Consider the following 18,079-nt stretch of genomic DNA (forward strand, 5'->3'; position numbering starts at 1 on the left):
CCGCAATCCCTTCTCCTCCATTCTCCTCTTGAGATCTTGGGCACACACACACATGCGCCTGGAGTGAGTTTTAGCCACCATGTCTGGGACTCGAACAGTGGTCAACTACATGGGAGTCTAGCAACAAAGACATTACGTCAACTGCTGGCCCCAACTTATAGGATTTAAAGGCAAAGATCAGACCATAGTAACACTGTAAATTTAATAGAAGAGTGATTAATTACATGAGACTGTACTGGTGAAATTGAATTTTATGACTTTGGACTAAAGCATTACTGATTTTTTTTGCTATGCTTTGTTTTCCAGATTTAAGGATTTTGCTCTCCTTTGACCTATTGATAGGTTCAGCAATTTGTTAAAAAAAATTGGGGGGGCAGCGGGACCAGCAATTGGTGTAATGGCTATGTCGCTGGACTCCCATGTAGTTGACCACAGTCTGAGTCCTGAACTCAGTGGCTTAAACTCATGCAGGGTGTGTGTGCACACCCAAGATCCTGAGAGGAGGAGGGATTGCAGCGTGACCATCCCCCCTGGGGGGGTGATTTCTCGCTTTCTGTCTCTCTGTCTCTGTCTTTCTGGCAAGCGCACATGCCTTATAGCAAAAACCTCTCAAAAAATTTTGTTTGTTTGTTTTAATTGAAATATTAACTTTTCTCCCTTTCTGCCCGTTCTGGAATTGGAAAATATTTGTGAGTATTCTTATTTTGTGGCAGAACGGTTATTTGTATAAGTTTAATAATACTTATTGCCTTGGATCAAAAATTGAAAATACTCATTATGACCAAGACTTTGACTAGAATATCATACCTAAAAATATGATTGGGAAAGTATGGAACTAAGGTAGATCTCAAGAAAGCAAACAGAAACTCTTAGAAAGATTGCTTGGCACCATAAAGAGTTCTGCCCGGCAGAGAGGATTAGAGAAGCCACATGAAAGAATTTGTACCATAAAACAACCGACTTTTCCAGCCCAGCATTTTAACCAGCAGAGATTGCAAAAGAGCAGCCACAACCAGAGGATTACCTTGAGGAAGACTATGAAGGAAGAAAAAGAGACTGATCTTTGCTAGCAGATGGTGTATCACAGAATACTTGGTAGGCAGGGCTGAATTGAGAAGAGGTTTATGTGTCAATTGTGTGCTGGATGTTTGCTTTCAACAGTTTGAGTAGCTGACATGTAAATATTTTGTCAATATATTTAAAACCATATTGTCTCTAGGACCAGCAGTTAGCGCAATGGCTATGTCACTGGACTCCCATGTAGTCGACTGCGGTTCGAGTCTTGGACCTGGTGGTTTAGACTCACACCGGGCGCATGTGGATGTGTGCCCAAGATCCCAAAAGGAGAATGGAGGAGAAGAGATTGCGGCATGGCCATCCCCTCTGGGGGGTGATTTCTCGCTTTCTATCTCTCTGTCTTTCTCTGTCTGTCTGGCAAGTACACACGCCCTATAGCAAAAACCTCTCCAAAAAAAGAAAAAAACAAAACAAAACATGTTGTCTCTGTTGTTATAGAGTCACAAAATTATAACAAATATTTTGAAAGTTATCTTTAAAATTCAGCTTTTTCGAAATTTTGAAAGTTATTTATTAACTGTCAAGACCTATGGAGCATGAGCAAAAGTTTTTGATATGTAAAGTAAATGTTTGTGGGAAAATGTGAAAAAAAAAATTTTAAAAAAGTGAAAAGCAAAACCAAAAAGAATTCCATGTAAATTGAGGAGGCAAGGATAGCTCGCCCTCAACATGTACTAGAGGGACCACAGAGAGATGACTTGAGTGGCATTTTGGAGAGAAAACAAGGGTTGATTTAGTATCTAATAAACCAGGTAGGACTGCCCCCATAGCACAGCAGTTAAGTCCTGTGCATACAAAGCTGGATCCCACATGGCTGGCTGAGGTTTGAATCTCCATTCTAGCACCTTGAAATACTTGCTGGGCCCATGTGCCTACATATTCAAAATCCTGACAAGAAGGATAAATGGAGGAAAAAACATTACAGCATAGTCTCACCCCACTGGAGTGCATTCTGTTGAGCTCTCTTTCTCTGGAGAGCATACGTGTCCTCTGTCAATAAAACAAAACAAAATGAAGCAGAAAAAAAGTAGATTGGTAGGAGGAGCAGCCAGTACTCGGCGTCATGACAGAGATGTATCAGACAGAGTGGGAAATAAGGCTCCAGAAGAGATGGAAGATTTGAAGGTAATGGAAAATATTCTTTGAGCCTGTGAGGGAGTGGCTGTCAAGGCAGTCAGGGCCTTTAGTTTGGCCACATACAAGGATAGACCCTGTTGCTAGTGACCGAGAAGAAAAGTGATGGTGGCAGCTCTAAGAATACCTACTGCCTGAAAACAGCCCATGTGCTTTAGGAAAGAAGAGACCTCTATAAGATGATGAGGAAACAGAATAAAGAGGCATTTTTAAGAGGGCCTAGGAGAGTTGGAATGCTCTAGAAGTGCCAAGAGTAGAGTTTAAGGAGGGAGAGAAAGAAATGCTCAGCACAGAATCAAGAGTAATGGGGAATGGGACCCCCATATGGCATAATGGTGACATTGCTGGACTCCCACGTAGTTGACCATGATTCGAGTCCCGAACCTGCCGACTTAAAGCTCACACAGGGCATGTGTGTGTGTGCCCAAGATCCTGAGAAGAGAGTGGAAGAGAAAGGATTGCAACATGGCCATCTCCCCTGGAGGGTGATTTCTTGCTTTCTGTCTCTCTTTATCTCTCCAGTGAGCACATGTGCTGTGTAGCAAAAAATCTCTCTCTCTAAAAAAAAAGAAAGAATGGGGAAAAAAATGAAACCAACTTATGTTCAATTTTCTAGTGGACTTAAAGTATAATGCTTCTCTTTTTTCCAATTTTCTTTCTGTCAAGATATAATTTATGTACAGTAAAATGCATAAATCTTAGGCATACAGTTCAGTTTTACAACTATACAAACCTGCCTAAGTCACCACCCCAATTAATATATAAAACATTTATAACACTCCAGAAAGTTCTTCCTATGTGCCTTTCTAGCCACTCTCCAGATAAGCATAAGTTTGATATCTATGACCATACATTAATTTGGCTTGATCTAGAACTTTGTATAAATAGATCATATACTAATACTATGTATTTTGTGAAGGGCTTCTTTTATGCCACATAATATTTTTGAGATCCATCATGTTATTTTGTGTGCCAGTAATTTGTTCTTTTAATTGCCAAGTCATGTTCCACTGTATAAAATACCATGATTTGTTTGACCATTCCTTTGTTAATGAACATTTAGGTTGTGTCCAGATTTTTGCTATTATGAGTAATATGATTATAAACATTCTTACACAAGTCTTTTTGTGAATATATTTTAAAAATTTCTCTTGATATGGAATTGCTGAGTAATAGGAGATGTGGTATAACTTTAACTGACAAATAGTTTCCAAAGTGGTTATAACATTTCATTCTCCTGCCAGCAGTGAGAGTAGAGGCACTCCTCATTTCATGGCCAAATTCTGTTCCTAGAACTAGATCTTTAAGCGAATTTGTTGATAAGCAAAGAGCTTGAAAGCAAATGTCTTATGGTGAGTTGCAGTGCCATAGGGTATGTATTTTTCAGTAGATACCAGCAACACCATTCTAGAATAATATAATTCTATACATACAAAAGGCATATATTAGATAAGCACCAGGATGTGACAACATACACCACAATAATATAAATCTGGTATAATCATTTTTATTTATTCTGAATACTGCTATGGGTATACAAGAAAGTACAAATTTATATATGAAAAATGTAGTCTTGTGTGATTGTGAATGCTTCATGTAATGAATACTAACAGGCTGTGGGAAAGAGACACAGATTGAGAAAGGGGGTTCCTTGAGTTAGAGAACTGGCTTGAGTGGTTGTTAAATAGGTAGGTCATTAAGTGAGGAGTGGCTGGTCTTTAATTTTGAGAGATTTTTGCTATAGGACATGTGCACTTGCCAGAGAAAGAGAAAGCAATAAATTGCGTCCCTGCCCCCAGGGGGAATGGCCACACCACAATCCCTTCTCCTCCATTCTCCTCTTGGAATTTTGGGTACACAAGCACATGCACCCAGCAAGAGTTTCAAGTCACTGGGTCCAGGACTTGAACCACAGTCAGTCACATGGGAGCATGAAAATCTAGCACCTTAATCACTATGCTACCTGCTGGCCCCAAGGAGTGGCAATTCTAATTGCTTCACTACCTACTTACTATTTGGTACATTATTGTAGTCTCTTTAATTTGAGTCATTCTAGTATGTGTAAAGTGGTATCTCATTGTAGTTTTTATTGTACATTTCCCCAAAGAGTAATGTTTTATATGCTTATCGATCATTCATGTATCTTTTGTAAGATGTGCTTTAAATCTTTGGCCATTTTTATGGATTGTCTTACTATTGATATTATCAAGTTGCAGGAGTTCCATACATAGTCTCTAAATAAGTTCTTTGTATTTATCATATATTAAAAATATATTCTTCAAACCTATAGTTCGACTTTTCATTTTATTACTGGTCTTTTTTGAAAAGAAGACTTTTTGATTTTTAGATTTCTGCCATAGGATTACATGTGCTTGCCAGAGAGAGACACAGAGAGCGGGGGATGTGACAAATCACCCTCCCCCCACCCCGCCCCGGGGAGGATGGCCATGCCATGATCCCTTCTTCTCTGTTCTCCTTTTGGGATTTGGAACATGCACACATGCACACACAGTTTGTGTGATTTTTACGTTGCTGAGTCTGGGCCTTGAACCATGATCAGTCATGCAGTATCCAGCACCTTAACCACCATGCCACCTACTGGCCCCGAAGAGCAGACATTTTAAATTTTAATAAAGTTTGACTTTTGGTGCCAGGTGGTGGACTCCCACATGGTCCACATTGGTTCAAGTCCCAGACTCAGCAGTGTGGAAATCACTCGGGGTGCACATTCATGTGTGCCCAAAGTCCCAAGAGGAGAATGGAGGAAAGGGGATTGTGGTGTGGCTATCTCACTTTCCCTCTTTGGGGGGTGTTTTCTCACTTTCCCTCTTTCTCTCTAGTAGGCATATGTGCCCTTTGGCAAAACACCCCCCCAAAAATGTTTGATTTTCTTTTTTGTTAGTGGATCTTGTGTCCTAGGAAATCTCTGCCTATCCTAAGGTGGCAAAGGACAAATGACATTTTGAAACAATGTAAGATAAATTTATATCTATTTCTTTTCTTCTTAAAATTATCAACTTCTAGTTTGAAATTACTGAGATCATACGTACCATTTTGATAAGAAAGTCAGCAGTGTGAATAGGATAAAATTTCAGGTGTAAAATGTCATATCCTATAAGGTGAATCAAACTTCAAAGGCCTAGAAGGAAAGGGTTACTTTAAAGACTAAGAAAAGAAGCTAAATTCTTTGAGAGCACACCGTTTTAGCCTGTTCAGATTACGATTACAAAATATCTTAAGACTGGGTGGTTTATAAACCACAAAAATGTATTACTCACAGTTCTGGAGTTTAGTATATTTACCATTGAAGCATCTACAAATTCAGAGTCCACTGAGGTTTCACTCTGGCTCATACATGGTACGGGCCATGTTCTTAGTTGATGAAATGGGCCAATAAAATCCTTCAATTTTTTACTTAGTTTTTGTTATAGGGTGTGGGTGCTCACTAGAGAGAAAGAGAAAGAGTAGGAGAGTGAGAAATCACCCCCGGCGGAGATATAGTCCCTTCTCTTGTCAGGATTTTGGGCACACACTCACATATACTCAGCGTGATTCTCAAACTTACTTGGTCCATGACCTGAATTGCAAAACTGGTCACGTGGGATCCAGTGCCTTAACCTCCACACTACCCTCTGGCCTGCCTTTGGCCTCTTTTATAAGTGCACTAATCTCATTTACCTACCAAAGGCCCCACCTCCTACTACTATCAGATTGAGGATTAGGTTTCAGTGTATGAATTTTGGGGAGAAACAAACATCTGAACCATAGCTAATGCCTTTCCACTTCCACCGAATGGCACACGGCTCATTATCATTTATACTGGTGCTGTACGTTAATGTGTTTTAGTCTGACTTTTTATATCTAACAAGCATAGAGGAATGCATTGGGAGTCTACATATGGTAGCCAAAAACATCTAAAGAGAAGCTAAAGAGCCAGTCTTTAGAAAGGACGGGAGCTAGAGTAACTGTGAGGATGAAGGAATAAAATCAAATAGACATGAATGGTCTCCAGCTGTTTCTGTCTTTGGGCTACTCCCTTTAAGCTCAACTTTCAAGAGGAAAGTATCTGAATGATCTCATTTGGTCCAATGCCCAGTATGGGAACGGTGATTGATAGTCATTTCTTTAAAAATGTATTAAAAAGCAAAGGGGAAGAGTAGCCCAGAGTAAAATAAGAGCACTGCTACTAGAAGAGGGAACAGATTCCAGGCAGGCAAAAATAATAGATTCTTATTATACCCTGGAAAAGGTAGAATAAATCTTTCAATTTGTATTTATGTCTTCTGTTTTAATCAGGATAAAGTTGCTTATTTATTTATTTTTGAGTCTTGCCTCAACTAATTCAAATAAGTCAATCACTGCCAAAGTCAGATTTATGAAAGCAGAGTATACCTGATTAGAGCTCACCCCATGTCAGTCTTGCTGTTGTCACTGTTGTTTTGCATCTTGAAATTGACTGTATTTTTGTTTACTTCGAATTCATCTTTCTAAATTGAGAAGCAGAAATCCTGTAAAAATCTAAAATCAGGTAGGGAATAGGCAAAAGCACTAAATAAAATACAATTGGACCAAGACCAGAAGTGAATTAGGAGTGATGTAAATGGGTGCTTTGGCTTGAATGCATGCCCCGACCCCCACCACCGAATTCGTTCATTGAAATTTGGCTGTGCTGTGAACATATCAGAAGAAAGGAATTTGATTTTGGTGTTGAAAGGTGGAGACTTTGGGAAGTGTTTAGGTATCAGGGTGGGGTCCCATGAGTAAGTCCCGGTGGGATCATAGGAGAGGGAATGGAACAGACACATATGGACACAGACTCAGGAGCTCCTGTCCTCTCACCACGTGCTCTAGTTTGAGTGACCACCCAGGTGGTGGCCCATTGTAATAGGATTAAGAGGGTGAAAACTTGATCTAATGGTGACATTGAAAAGGGGGAGTTTTGGAAAAGAGATTAGGATTACAGTTAGCAGGGTGAGGTCCCCATGATTGATAATCATTTCTTTAAAAATGTATTAAAAAGCGAAGGGGAAGAGTAGCCCAGAGTAAAATAAGAGATTTTACTGGCAGATTTTACAGCAGATTTGAAGGAGAGGGAATGGGAGAGAAAGACAGATCATGCTCTCCTGCCTTCCACTATGGCGTGTTGCCGCTCCACCAGAGGTGGCGCTACCTCAAACCTTGAGGTGAATAATGAACCTTTATTTTAATAAATCATTCCGTTTCAAGTATTCCCTGTTGGTAGCAACAGAATGGACTAGAACACCATGAAATGCCCTGCACCACCTCAGGGTCCACCAGTAAGAAAACCCTAACTAGCTGTGGCTCCTTGACCCTAAAAACTATGAGCTGAATAAATGTCTATTTTTGTGAATTACCCAGACTTAGGTATTTTCTGGTATTAGCAACAAAACAGACCAGAAGATAGAGGTTTTGTGCATTAGGTTCCCTATTTTAAAAGTTACTTAAAATGTTATATTTCTTAGGCCAGTTTTGTGCCCTTAGGAGGCCAGATCCCATAGAGCTAACTATGTGGTGTGAATCCTGACCCCAGAGGCTTAAACACACTGGGCACATGTGCATGCTTGCCTAAAGTCCCAACAGGATGGAGAAATCTTGAAGGGACTGTGGTGTGACCATACCCTATTGAGGGATACTCTCTCCCTCTCCCTCCATCTCTCTCTCTCTTTCTCTGGCAAGAACACATGCCCTTGTAGAAGTCTAAGAAAAGAGAAAGTTATGTTTCTTATAGAACTTGTACTTTCCACATACTAGTACCTACGTTCAAGCTCATTTGTTCATTTATACATTTAGCAAATATTTATTAAGAGTTTGCTGTATACATTAGCAGAGGAGATCTATAATGAGTCAATGAGGGGAGCTGATCTCACTGTAAAATATAAACAATACATTTGGAGCAAAGAATGGAACTGTGATAATTTTGTTTTCTAATTGTTTAAAAAGAATTATTTATTTAATTATATTTATTATTATTATTATTATTATTATTATTATTATTATTATATTATTACTTAATTTGACCAGAGAGAGATAAAGAGAGAAAGCAAACCGCCAGGTCTAGGACTCAAACCAAGGTTGGCCATGTGGGAGTCCAGCATTTAACCCCATGCTACCTGCTGGCCCCTATTTACTAATTTTTGTTCCTAGTACCTACTACAGTGATTAAAACATTGAAAAAACTCAAAAATACATTGTTGAATGGATGACTAAATGAATCAGGGGAAGCAGTCAATCCTCCTCTAAGAGAACTAGTGAAGTTAGGAATGTAGAGAATACTTAGAAGGGATAAGTTCAGAAAATATTTCTTAGAATTTGATTCTGCTTCGACAAAATACTTTAGAAAATGAAGGCTGGAACCAGCAGATGGTGTAATGGTTATGTCGCTGGACTCCCATGTAGTTGACCGCTGTTTGAGTCCCAGATCCCTTGGCTTAAAACTCACAGAAGGAGCATGTGCATGTGTGGCCAAAATCCTGAGAGGACATTAGAAGAGAAGGGATTGCAGTGTGGCCATTCCCCCTGGGCGGGGAATTCTTGCTTTGTCTCTCTCTTTGTCTCTCTGGTAAGTGCACGCTCCCTACAGCAAAAATCTCTCTTAAAAAAAAAATAAGAAGAAGAAAGAAAAAGAATGAAAGCTAAGATTCACAAGGTCAAACTTTAGTTTGATTCCATCAGGCATCTAACTTCAGATAATACATATAGGTTGGTCTCCCTATCTCCAACACAGGACTGCACAGCCTGTATGTGCTCCTCTGCTTCCATGTATTAGAGGATTTTTTTTTTTTTTAATACCTTGGGAACATTGTTTGCCCATTTAACCACTAAATAAATATCTGTGTCTCTGTATTAGGAGTAAAAGGGTGAAGAACTGAGAATTTGGAAATTACTTTTCTCTATACTGAGCTGTGGGGTGTTGTGCGTTCTTATATGAGTACTTAATAGTGTATAGTTGGATATAACTCACTCCTGAAGGAAGGTGGGGAAAAAAGTCACACATCTTCAACAGCGGTAACATTTTCTTCTAATGATGGAAGTTCATTGGCATCTGAGCATAGATCAAGAAGGCGCTACATATCAGCTGAGCAGAGGTTTTAGGAACCACAAACACTAACATTCTCTGATGTAACTTTTTTTTTTTTTGAGAGATTTTCACTGTAGGGTGCGTGCGCTCGCCAGACAGACAGAGAGAGACATAGAGACAGAAAGAGAGAAATCACCCCCCAGAGGGGATGGTCACGCCGCAATCCCTTCTCCTCCATTCTCCTCTCGGGATCTTGGGAACGCACGCACACGCGCCCGGCGTGAGTTTTAAGCCACCGGGTCCGGGACACGAACCGCGGTCGACTACGTGGGAGTCCAGCGACATAGCCATTATGCTAACTGCTGGTTCCCTCTGATGTAAATTTTAAAAGCAAAACAAAAATAAAACCTTGGGTCTTTCCCAGGTTTCCTCTTTTGTGGGTGTGTATGTTGTTTGCTCATGTATCTTTACAGTAAGTGTTCCTCTTGCCTCAGCCACTTGTGCGTGTTTCTCTCACACTGATATACTTGGTCTTTTCCTAACTGTCACTGCTAGTTCAATTCGTTCTACTCTGTCTTCCACTACAAGGGGTAGCATAGTTTATAAAAAGAAGAATCTTAAGATAAAAAAACTCTAACCTCAGATTCCATTTATGCTACTTAATGTCTAGACAACTTTCAACAAAGTCCTTTTCATCTCTGAGCCACAATTGCTGTGCTGTTCAGTGATATTTTCATTTCTCCTTCTAGGTAAATGGTAGGACCTCCCTTTTGTCTTCCTTGATATAAGGAGGGATCATGCACTTGGCTTCGGCCAATAGAGTGAGAGTGGAAGCAGACACCTATCATTCCTGGAGAGGTCTTCAAGAGAATCATCTTCTTCCTTAACTCCTGACAGGTGATGGAAGCTCTATCAGCATGGTCCCTGAATGAGGGCAACATGAAATAGAATCCCTACCAACCCAGTGCTGATGTAGAGGCATCCAGAAATGAACTCCTAGTGTTCTGGACCGCATGGCTGGAAGCCACATTGTTGATCATGGTTTTGGATCCCTGGCTTGGCCTGAAAACACACTAGGTACAAATATGGGCACTCAAAATTCTGAGGAGTTAGAGAACTGGAGAAAGAGGAGTATGGTGTGATGAAATTCTGCTTTTTTTTTTTTTTCTCTCTCTCCCTCTCTTTCTCTCTCTGTGACTGTCATGTGTACAGGTGCACACATGTACTATAATAAAAAGAACTCCTATTGTTTGAAGCCATTATGATTTTGAGGTTATTTGTTATCTCACCATAAAGTAGCTCATCCTGGCTGATGTTTCCTGATACAAAAAAAGAAAAAAAAAAGTGAGTATAAGATATACCTCAAAAAGTTGGTGTGGGTACCAGCAGATGGCGTAATGGTTACATCATTGGACTTCCACATAGTTAACCTTGGTTTGTGTCCCAGATCCAGTGGCTCAAAATTCATGCTGGGGGCGTGTGCATGCATGCCAAAAATCCTGAGAGGAAACTGGAGAATGATTGCATCATGGCCATCCCCTCAGGGGATGATTTCTCGCTTTCTGTCTCTCTGGTGAGCACACACACGCTATACCAAAAATCTCTTAAAAAAAAAAAAGTTGGTGTGGCTTGGTAGTTAAGAGAATTGGATCCCACATTGCCAACTGAGCAACTGGAATCCCACCTCAGCAGTTTGAAGAACACTCTGGGCATGCGTGAGTGCCCCCAGTCCCTACAGAGTGGAGAAATGGAGTAGGAATTGAGGCATTGAGGCAGGAAGAAAGCTGAAAAATGGTAAGAGGGCTGGAGCATCTGCCTATGTGGTTAGTTAGAAAAACCAATCAGGGCTGGAGATAATGTAGATGGGAGATTTTTTTTATGGGAGGTGGTCTAGCTGATGACCAATGAGATAACTCAGTGGATCCAGCCACACTTTATATAGCTAGTGAGATGAATCAGTGGGTCCAGCCACACTGATATAACTAATGAGATAAATTAGTGAGCCTAGCCATATTTGGTATATAACCAATGGGATGAAAGCAATTAGTTGGCCCAGCGAATGAGCACCCAGTTAAGGAATTATCAGCCCCATGGAAGGCTATTGCCTGGCCCTTGAGCCATTCTTTCTTATGCTGGGGAAGCTTCTACCTCTTGGGGGTGTACTTTCACTTTTGCTTAGTAAACTGTCCTTTACTTTCACTATTACTGTGTTTTGTCCAATTATTTGTGTAAAACCTCAAGAACAGCCATCCCGTAACATCATGACTATGGTCCATTGTGGATGCTTTCTCGCTCTCCCTTTCTGTCTCTCTGTTTCTCTCTGGCAAGAGCATGCACCTTCTGGCAAAAAAACAAAAACAGAAAAATGGTATGGAGATTACTAACCCACACCAGGGGTTAAAGAACAATGACACTATTATCCTTGTTCTCCTACCTGTCCATACCAACTGTTCTTATCAGATATTCCACCTATACATTAATGTGACTCATTCTTGTTAATTTCACAGTGATACATAGTTCACAGAGAATCAAAATGTTTTAATTAAAGCACAGGATTCAGAAAACAACAAAAGACCTCAGCTATTGCTTTAATCTCATCTGAAATTCTGCAGCAGTTCTTCCACTTGCTGACAAGTGAATTTGGAAGGAAAGACTCAAAACACTGGATGAGAATTTGGAAGAGCTGAGCATGATTTGCATGGAGATGATATTTGTATTTATGATTTCCCTTTGTTTAAAGTTTATGGTTCACCTTTGACAACTCTTCACCCCTTAGGAAAAACAGAGGTCCTGCACTACTGGAGAAAAGCCTATGTCTTACAAGCAGTGTACGGCAGGATATAAAACAATCTGAGTCCTGTTTTTCAAAACCTTGACTATTAGTTTTGATAACTATGCACTGCTAAATGTTCGATTGATGAAAATAAAGTTTTTTCACTTGGAAGAAATAAATCAAGAAGAAACTGTGCTTCACGTGCTTCCAAACTGCTGTGGATGGCCCTGGCTCTCCTTTCCAGTTGGATGTCACTGAGATCCCTCAAGTGGCTCCTCCTGCTGCTGTTGTCATGAGTTTCCTGGTGATGTATTAGCTCAGCCTTTCCCACAGTAATGTGATGGAACGCATAAATGGGTGTATTTCTGTGAGTATGAGCCTATCTACAGACAAGACTTTCACTTCATACCAAGAAAGCATTCAAATTGCTCCCATCAAAACCCATCTCTGGGGTTGGCAGGTGGCATGGTAGTTAAGGGTGCTGGACTCCCACATGGTCGACCTCAGTTTGAGTCCTGGATCTGGTGGCTTGCTTTCTCACTTTCCTTCTCTCTTTCACTCTGTTCCCTTCTGGTCAGATTAAAACAAACAAATAAAATAATTCTTAAAACAACAACAACAAAAAAACCCATTTCTGATCATCCTTGTGACCTCACATCCCTCAGATGTGAAAACTAGGCAGGTTATTAGAGTAACAAGGTGAAAAAACTCTTGGTAGGAAGTTCTCATGTTTGTATTATTAGCCCAACAGGCTGAAAGGGAGGATAAAACATTAATGTTTTTAGAGGATGAACACCTTCTTTATGGCGACATGACATGGAAGAAACATAAAATAACCTGACCTCGAAAACCATCATGGCATTCAAGTGAGTAACTGAGTTTTGTCCCAATGCCAAGTACATCCTGAAGACAGACACTGAGGTTTTCAACAACACTGGCAATTTAGTGAAGTACCTTTTAAACGTAGACCACTCAGAAACATTTTTCACAGGTTATCTTCTAATTGATAATTATTTATATAGTTAGGAATTAGAAGATTTTCCTGGAAACCCCAAATTTCATACCAGGAGTATCTATTCATGGTGCTCCCTCCCCACTGCAGTGGGTTTGGTTAAATAATGTCCAGAGATTTGGCGCCAAGGATCTACAAAATGAGGAAGCACGTAAAACCTATCAAGTTTGAAGATGTGTCTGTCAGGATCTGCCTGAATTTATTAAAAGTGTACATTTGTGGGGTCAGCAGGTGGCATAGTGGTTAAGGCATTGGACTCCCACATGGATGATTGTGGTTTAAGTCCTAGACCTGGTGGCATGCTTTCTCACTTTCTCTCTCTGTCTCTGTCTCTCTCTCATACATGCCCTGTAGCAAATTAAAAAATAATAATGATAAATAAAATTAAATAGTTCTGGAAAAGAAAAGAAAGAAAAAAGTGGAAATTTGTATTCCAGAAGACACATGCCTTTTTACACAGAATCCATTTGAATGTCTGTCTACTCAGATGTGTGATTGCAGCCTATGGTTTTACCTCCAAGGAGATCATCACACGTTGGCAGGTTATGCTAAGGAATACCACATGCCATGATTAACTTCACATTCTACCAAAGCCTAGAGAAGACAGGATAGTTTGTGGGAAGTGTTAAAGTTGGTACCATGGAAAACCCATGGAAAGGTCGGTGTGCTGGCTCAGCCCTGCTGCTGCCACTGGGAACTGGAGGCCTACTCCATTCAACTCTTATCTGGGTTAATGGCATTACCATTTACCAGTCTCCCAACTTAGAATCACTGGTGTTATTCTCACCTCCTTTCTCTCACCTCCCCCCACGCACAGTCAGCCGCCAAATTTTGCTGCTTCTAATTTTAAAACATCATTTGATTCCGTCTCTCCCAAACCCTATGCTACTGGCTTAAAATAGGCCTTCATCATATCCTCTTTGGACTATTATTGCAACACCCCCCTCATCTGTTCCACTGATAACAGATTTTCCTCATCCCTGTTCTCCCTCCTGCCACTGTAGTTACTGAGAACAAAGCTGGTGAAGTAATTATTTTTCTGTATAAATGCTTCTACTGGATCTATAAGCCCATAGGGCTCAAACGCAGTAGTTTGTGACAAAGCTCTTAGTCCCTGCCCCATCTACCTGTCTGCCTTGTTTCCTTTTTTATCTTCATCCTCTGCACGTATTCTATGTTCCTGTTGCCTCAGATTCTTACTACTTCCAGCATATAACCCCATTTTTTTTGAAGCTCATGCGTTTTTTTTTTTTTTTTTTTTTAAGTTATCCCTTTTTTTCCCTTGGAAAATTCCTGTTTGTTAAAACCAAGTTTAAGTTTTATATCCTTCAGAAAGCCTTCCCAGATTCTTCCAGGCTACTGGATGTTCTGTTTCTTTTGCTCCTAGAACACTTTGTATTTGCTACAGACTTTACAGCATGGTTCCTTAAAAAAATTTTTTTTTAAAAAAGAATTGTTTTATTTAACTCTATTTAAATTTGACCAGAGAGGGACAGAAAGAAAGGGAGAGAGAGGGAAAGTGAGAAAGAAGCCGCCAGATCTGGGACTCAAACCATGGTCAGTCATGCAGGAGTCCAGCACCCTTAACCACCATGCCACTTGCCAGCTCCTAAAAAAAAAGCTTTTGTTATAGGGCATGTGCATTCACTTGAGAGAGAAGAGAGAAACAGTGAGAGGAAAAGTGAGAATTCACCCCTCAGAAGGGATGGCCATGCTGTAATCCCTTCTCTATTCTCTTCTTGAGATTTTAGGCATATATTCACATGTGCCTGGCATAATTTTCAAGCCACTGGGTCCATAACTCAAATCACAGTTGGCCATGTGGGACTCCAGTGCCTTAACCACCATGCCACTTCCTGGCCCTACAGTATGGTTCTTCATTTTTCTATTTCCTAGTTTGTATCTCATAGTGGTCTGTAAGCTCCTGATTACCAGTGAATGAATAGAAGTTGTTTAATAAATGTTACTGAATTGGGGCCAGTAGGTGGCATGGTGGTTAAGGGTGTTGGACTCCCACATGGTCAACTGTGGTTTGAGTCCTGTACCTGGTGGTATCATTTCTCACTTTCTCTCTCTCTCTCTCTCTCTCTCTCTCTCTCTCTCTCTGGTCAAAAATATATATATAAACAAACAATAAATGAAATTAAATAATTCTAAAAAAAAAATAAAATTACAAGAAATGGAAACTTCAGTGTCCATAAATAAAGTTTTATTGGAACACAAGCAAGTCCATTCATTTACATACTGTCAATGGCTACTGGGCTACAATCTGGAGTAGAGTAGTTTGTGACAGAGACCACACAAACTGCAAACCTACACTATGACCCGGCCCAATACAGCAAAGAGCTGCTGACCCCTGCTGGAGTTCGCTGGTTTTCAAACTGTAGTCCCTGGACAATAACACCAGCATCAGCTTGGAATTTGTTAAAAATGCATATTTTTCAAGCCTCCAGGTCTAGGGCTTAAACTGCATGGTAGGTCATATGGGATCCAGCTGCCTTAACAACCAGTCCCCAGGCTGCTGGCCCTAATATGTACTGTTAAAATGAATTTCACCTTTTCCTGCTTTTAAATGTAGGTACTAGACTATTAAAAATTATGTATGTAGTATGCATTATATTTCCATTAGACAGTGCTGCAACTCTTCAATCCATCCCATAAGTAATTTCTCACTGGTAAACCTGTCTTCCATTTTTCTGAATATTTACAGTGCTAAGCAGAACTTTCAGGGAGTGTACTCTCAAATGGTATTTGTTAACTACTTACTTCTGGACTAACTTTCCCCAGAGATCCTTTGTATCACACTATCCTAGTTGAAGAATTCACAGGTTCTCTATTGTCAACTGCATCAAGGTCGGATAGCTTTGTCTGACTCCCCATCTTCCAAAATCCTGTAATACTTGATTTATCTAACAGCCTAATCTCTCACTCCATCCTAAATAGTACCCCTGTGTTTCTGTCTGTTTTCCAACCTACTTGAAGTCTCTATGCTTTTGTGCATGTTGCTTGCTATGGTGAATGTTCGTCCCCTCCAAAACTCATGTTAAAATTGAATTGCCAATGTAATAATATTGGGAAGTGGGGACTTTACAAGGTGATTAGGCCTGGATCCCTATGGGTGGGTTCAGTACCTTTCAAAAATGGTATCTCAGGAGTGGATTCTCTTGAGCACATGTGTTTGCCCTCTTACTTTTTGTCATGGATGACACAACAAGAAAACTCTCACATGATCCTGAACTGTTGCTAGCACTGTGCACTGAGCGTTTGGGCTTCTCAGCTTCCAGAACTGATATTGTGGTCAGCGTGTCCCTCAAAATACATGTGTTGAGGTTTGACTGAAATGGGATTAAGAGGGTGAAAATGAGGCAATTTTGTGTTGAAAGGTGGGAAGTTTGGAAGATTAATGGGGCCCCCATGACTGATGTCTAGTGGGTTTATGAGGAGAGGGAGAGACAGAGATACCTAGAACACAGACCATGCTCTGTGAGCTGAGTAAAACTCTCTATATAAATCACCCAGTTTTTGGTATTCATTGTTACTGACAACAGGTAGACTAGAACATGTGACAGATTTCTTTTCCATATAAATTACCCAGTCTGTGGTATTCTGTTATAAACACAAACATACTAAGACTCTACTCTTCCTCAGTGTCTTCCTCTCTAGGTCCCATTAAGTCATGTCAGTCTTTAGGACATGGCTCATAAGTTCTATCTTTCACATGACTTTCCCCCCTCTTCATTGGAACTCATTCTGATATCTCTCTAGACTGATTGCCTCTGTCATGAAACTCAAGCTTCAATTACTAAACATCTTCATTGCCATATTCATTCACCTTAAGTCTACAAACATCTCTGAGCCTCTGTACTAAGATCAGGGCTGGGTAGGCACAAGGGTCACCATTATGCAGAGACAAGACTAGGATTTGGTTTTACAGAAAAGTAGACACAGACACCTGCTCATTGCCTTTTTTTTAGCATCTGTCCCACCACTGGCAAGGACATGATCATTCTGCTTTCATGAGCCCTTATTAGAAATTGCTAATAATCCACAAAGTGCAGAATTATACAAACTGTCTTAGTCAGTGTTCAAAACATTATGAGTCTGGATTAGGGAGTTTGCCTTTTTTTTTTTTTCTTAAGAGATTTTTGCTATAGCATGTGTGTACTCTCTGGAGAGACAGAGACAGGGAGACAGAAAGCAAAAAAAATCACACACACCCCCTCCAGGGGGGATGGCCACACCACAATCCCTTCTCCTTCTCCTCAGGATTTTGGGCACCACGCCCACCACGAGTTTAAGCCCCAGGGTCTGGGACCGGGGTCCACTACAGGACCCCAATGACGTAACCATTATGCCATCTGATGGTCCTGGCTGTTTGCCTTTTAATTAAGAGTATTCTTTCCCTGGTTCTCATTTCCTCATATTAAAGATCACTGTACACCTTCCTAATCTGTACAGTGAGTATAAGAATAGCACAGGATTGTGGTAAGGTTTAAATGAGTTAACAGTTGATAGCCCACTCACTCAATAAATGTTAGTCCTCAATACACGTCACTAGACCACTTCTCTTCCTTACAATGTAACAGACTGTTTTTCCTATTTTATTCCATGGGCGTCTCTGTCTCTAATATCTAGAATAGTGTCTGTTCCAAACAGCTGATGAATTGACGCTGAAGAATAAATCAAACCGCCCCATCGTTATTATTTCTGCATTCCCAGTGTTCCAGCAAGAGCAAAGACAGCAAGCAAGCGAGAGAAGTTGCCTCCTTGTGAAAGGTCTTCCATTACCGGGCTTCACTGAGGCCCTCAGCGAGGACAACACCTACGCTGGGCAGTGCCACACACCTTTCTGGAAACACCTCGGGGACGGCCTTCTACGGAGTGAAGCCCCGCCGCCGGGTTCGAGGGAAGTTCCGCGCCTGCGCAGCGCGCCCCGCGGGTCCTTCCTTCGCGCTACCCGGAAGCCTTGGCTCCGTCCCTGCCCCCTCCCCTCGCCGGCTCGGGCGGTGCGTGCTGGGCCGGCTTGGGCGAGGAGGCGGGACAC

General features: G+C 40.8%; 1 pseudogene; it reads left to right on the top strand.

Annotated features, from left to right (window-relative positions):
- The first annotated feature begins 12,226 nt into the window (after positions 1–12,226).
- Positions 12,227–13,610, top strand: LOC102470169 (UDP-GalNAc:beta-1,3-N-acetylgalactosaminyltransferase 1-like; annotated as a pseudogene).
- Positions 13,611–18,079: the final 4,469 nt, after the last annotated feature.

Source organism: Tupaia chinensis, unplaced genomic scaffold (assembly GCF_000334495.1).
Source record: "Tupaia chinensis unplaced genomic scaffold, TupChi_1.0 Scaffold145685_1, whole genome shotgun sequence".
In the NCBI taxonomy this organism is placed as follows: domain Eukaryota; kingdom Metazoa; phylum Chordata; class Mammalia; order Scandentia; family Tupaiidae; genus Tupaia; species Tupaia belangeri.